Source organism: Dermochelys coriacea, chromosome 1 (assembly GCF_009764565.3).
Source record: "Dermochelys coriacea isolate rDerCor1 chromosome 1, rDerCor1.pri.v4, whole genome shotgun sequence".
NCBI classification, from domain to species: Eukaryota; Metazoa; Chordata; order Testudines; family Dermochelyidae; genus Dermochelys; species Dermochelys coriacea.
Genome location: NC_050068.2, coordinates 317,368,675 through 317,372,894, shown reverse-complemented (window position 1 = coordinate 317,372,894; position 4,220 = coordinate 317,368,675). Strand labels below are relative to the sequence as shown.

The 4,220-nt window shown below is 43.7% G+C and overlaps 1 non-coding gene across 1 annotated transcript; it reads right to left on the bottom strand.

The window, feature by feature from the left end:
* Positions 1-430: 430 nt before the first annotated feature.
* On the bottom strand, positions 431-590 carry LOC119850254. The gene has a single exon (XR_005290791.1). It is a non-coding gene; the product is annotated as a U1 spliceosomal RNA (small nuclear RNA).
* Between the last annotated feature and the right edge of the window lie 3,630 nt (positions 591-4,220).

Here is a 4,220-nt window from a genome sequence, read left to right as displayed (position 1 = left end):
TACTTTTCTGTCTGAAAAGTGATTAGGAGTGAAACTCTAACTTCTATTATATTGCTCAGTCAGTTTTTAACTATAGATGTGCTTGCTGCATCCACAAACAGATCTTGATTTGTTTTTAAATTGTCCCTCAAACTCTGTGTATAATTTTTACCCTATGGATGGGCCACCAACTGTTCAGAACAGGGATTTGTTTAATTATTGATTTGGAGCTTGTTCAAACTGTCAGTGGTCACCTAGAACAAGCTATTCTCTGTTTCCTGATTAGAGTTTTGGTCATTCCACTAAAAAACAATATATTTTAGTCAGAAGATTAATTTTATTTCAAGGATCTCAAAATTGTGGAGGGAAGGGTTGTACACATCTGTAAGAACAAATCTTTATATAGTGACAGTGTTGGGCCAGATGGCTCTAGGAGAGTAATTTTTTTTTTCAGGGGAGAGCGCAAATGCAGTCCCCCACTACCACAAATTATGCAGTCAATTTCCCTGCATTTGGGGAAATCGCAGGGGTCAGCACACCCGCAGTGCAATGGATGAGCCTCACTCTGGGAAAACTACCTTCGTGATCATGGTATCTCACCTTCCAGCTATAGGAGAGTAATAGAAGGCAGATATATTAGCCCCAGGCTAAGAAGTTCCCTTTTCCCTGGGTAAAGTAACAGGGAAGGTTCCAGAACAATCAGGAACCTTTTGGAGACAATTAAAACACCTGCAGCCAATAAAGAAGCTGCTATAATCAATTAAGGCAGGCTAATCAGGGCACCTGGGTTTTAAAAAAGAGCTCACTTCAGTTTGTGGTGTGTGTGTGTGTGAGGGTGAGGGTGAGGGTGAGGATGAGGATGAGGGTGGACCTGAGAGCAATAGGTACTAGGATCTGAGAGTGAGAATGCAGACTGTTGGAGGACTGAGATGTACAAGCATTATCAGACACCAGGAGGAAGGTCCTATGGTGAGGATAAAGAAGGTGTTGGAAGGAGGCCATAGGGAAGTAGCCCAGGGAATTGTAGTTGTCTCACAGCTGTTCCAGGAGGCACTCTAGACAGCTGCATTCCACAGGGCCCTGGCTGGAACCCAGAGTAGAGGGCGGACCCGGATTTCCCCCAAATCCTCCCAACTCCTGGTCAGACACAGACACTCGACCTGGACTGGGGTTCAGGAAAACGGCTAAGCTAAGGGCTGCCGTGAAGCTCCAAGGTAAGCAAATCCGCCAATAAGCGCAAGACCCACCAAGGTATAGGAGGAACTTTGTCACTATATATAATATGCCTAAAGATTTGTTCATACAGGTTCTTACAGATTTGTTCTTTTTATATATATAAAGAACAAATCTGTAAGGCATATTTTATATATACAATATTATCAAGTAAATCTGCTTGACTGGGCAAATGTGATGTAGAATTCACAAAAATATTTGAATATTTCCAACTACTCACTCAGCTTTAGGTGCTCAGTTACTACAGTGATGAGCACAGTGTACAAATATGGAGTCCTTATTCCCCTCAAAAAACAAATGCTTATTTTTACAATCAAAGGAAATCAACTATTTTTTCAGTATAATGCCACATTTTATTTTTTACTGCTAGGATGTGTTGCTTTCTAGACTACCATAGGGCATTTTATGCTTGATCTTATCTAAGTCTCTCCATTAATTCAGATTGTAGTCTCACACAAACGCCATACCAATGGTTGCTCATTGAAAGCTGCAGAGGCCCTTTACATACTTAAAAAAAAAAGAGTCCAGAATAGAAGATACAGAGCAAAAAGCAGCAGCATTCTCATCCACCACCACATCTCACTGATCATCAGTCACATGGCTGCTTCAGTTTCTCCCCGCAATTCTTCCAGTAGGCACAAATCCCACCACCAACCGTCTCAGCACTCCTCCCATAGTCCAATCAAACAGATTAACAGATCTGGGCTACTTCAGAGGTTTGGGAAGGTGGGAGCGGGGGCAGAGGATTTCAGGGGAAAAGGCTTTAGGTAGAACATCTGCCACCAGCCTGTTCCCATCTATATTGTGGAAGATCAAGCTCGGGTCTCTGATTGCAATTGTACCAGTATGGCAACGGGGGAGAGGAGGTCCCTCATTCTGGAAGGTTACAAACTGTTGGTGTTTTGGACCAACAAAGGACTAATCTCTACCCAGAAACCAACAGTCCATGTAGGATTAGTAATACAAGCTGCCACTGAGCCCTGCTCTTGGACAAACAGGTTGCCTTATTGTGCACCAGATAGAATGCATTGTGGTAATCCAGTCTTGAGGTGATCAGGGGTGACAAGGTATAAAAATTCTGTCCCCAGACCAGCAGGAAACACAGTAGGGACTATGAATTCCTTGCTGACTGCTTGTCATCATCCAGGCTATTCCACTGCACTCCCTTGAAGACAGGTGTTGTGGATGATCCTTGCCTTGATTTTCCCTCACCCAGGGTATCGATAAGCCCAGACAAACATTTAGATACTAATGAACATCCCCTGTTGGAGTGTCTTATTTATTACTGGAAGGGTCAATGCAGAACATAAACAAAACTTTCACCTCAGCATCTTAGCTGAATGACCAAGTCATTCTTAGTCCATCTGTCTCCCAACCTGAATCCAGGGCTCAGTTTCATCCAGGCGCTTCACTATGGCTTTTCTCAGCCCAGGTCTCTGTCCCTTGAGTTAGGCCTCTTGTCACTATCAGTATAAGATCCTTCTCTGGAGTCAGGGGTCTTTGGAAGCCCGTCCACTGCCACTCTTCTCCAGGGACAGCACATGGTTCCTTTCAGGCTGAGTGTCCTGCTGGTGTCTGGGAGATCCCCTGGCTGAGACTAGGCCCTTCTGGATGCCTGCCCACTGCAGCTGTCTTTCTAGGAGCACCACCTCCAGGTCCCCATTATCTTTCTGTCTATGGGATCACTGCCTCTAGGCTTCCTGCTCAGCCCTCCTTTGAGCTCTGCTCCACAGGTGCCTCCTGTTTCCTTGGGAGTCTTTTTCTGACTGAGCTTGGGTAACATTTATTAAGTCTAGGTGCTGATTTGCTAATCACCCTTAATCAGACACCTGGGAAAGTCAGTTACTCTCAGGTGGGCCTTCAGACGGCAGTCATGGGCAGACCAGGTCCTGACTCTCCATGAAGGGGCCCATTGCCCTGGAACACTGCTGTAAAAGCAGCTGTATCTTTGGAGTAGGCTCAGTACTAGGACACTTGCAGATGTGTAAGTACCTACTTAATCCAGGTCCTTGTTAGATTTTACAGGTTTGCAGGACCTGCTTTGTCCTCCTACCAAAAGATTTTTTTCAATATGTATTCTCGTCTGGTCGTGAAAAACAGTCTCCTGGATTGTATTCATCTATGATAAACTAAGCAGAGTAACATATATTCCCAACAGGAGGAATTCATGTCCTTTGGGATGTTTCTTCATCTAGTGTCCACTGGGATAGTTGATGCTGCAAGAGGAGCTCTCAAATGACACCAAAAAATTCAGCAAACAGAACTGCTCTGGGGAATATTAATACACGAGCATCAGTCCTCTGGCAAGGGTGTCCTCTTTGACTAGCATGCTAAACTCTGTGGTTCTAGTTACCTAAGGGAAGATGGAATCCAATGCAGAAGCATAGCTTTTATTAGTGATAGTAGCGTTATTGTCTCCTGACTTTCTTCCTCACCAGGGTAAGAAACCTCATTTCTGGAGGGGATTTTTATTTCCTGGCTTTGACTTTGCCCACAGACCATGCTGTGAGATCTGTTTAGTTCCAGCTGGATAGCAAAAGCTTGACATCTGCTCCAGAAGCTCCATATCTTGTTGAGATTCCCTGACAGTAAGCATACTCCATGGTCATAACTGAAGAGCGATTCCTCTGCTCCCCTTGAATCAGGGTCACCATGCCCAATTTGCCCAGGACTAGTGGAAAGTCTGTTAGGGTTTGTAGACCATAATCTGGATGGCCAAAGGGTAGATCAGAAGGTACGAAGTAAAAATACCATCCATAACTAGAGGGTGAGGCCAAATAGACTGGAAGGGAAGTTAAACAATTCCTGCAAGAATTCCTCCTGTCATTTTGATGACATAGATTACTACTCAAAAATATAGTCATAATTGATAGACAATTATCCAATAGTAGAAAATGGGACAGCATTCCCCAAGATACAGGTGATGTTGAATGAAGATATAGTTAATACAATTCTTAATTTTATAGAACATGTAAATTGACATTTATTTGACCCCTTTTCATTTTATG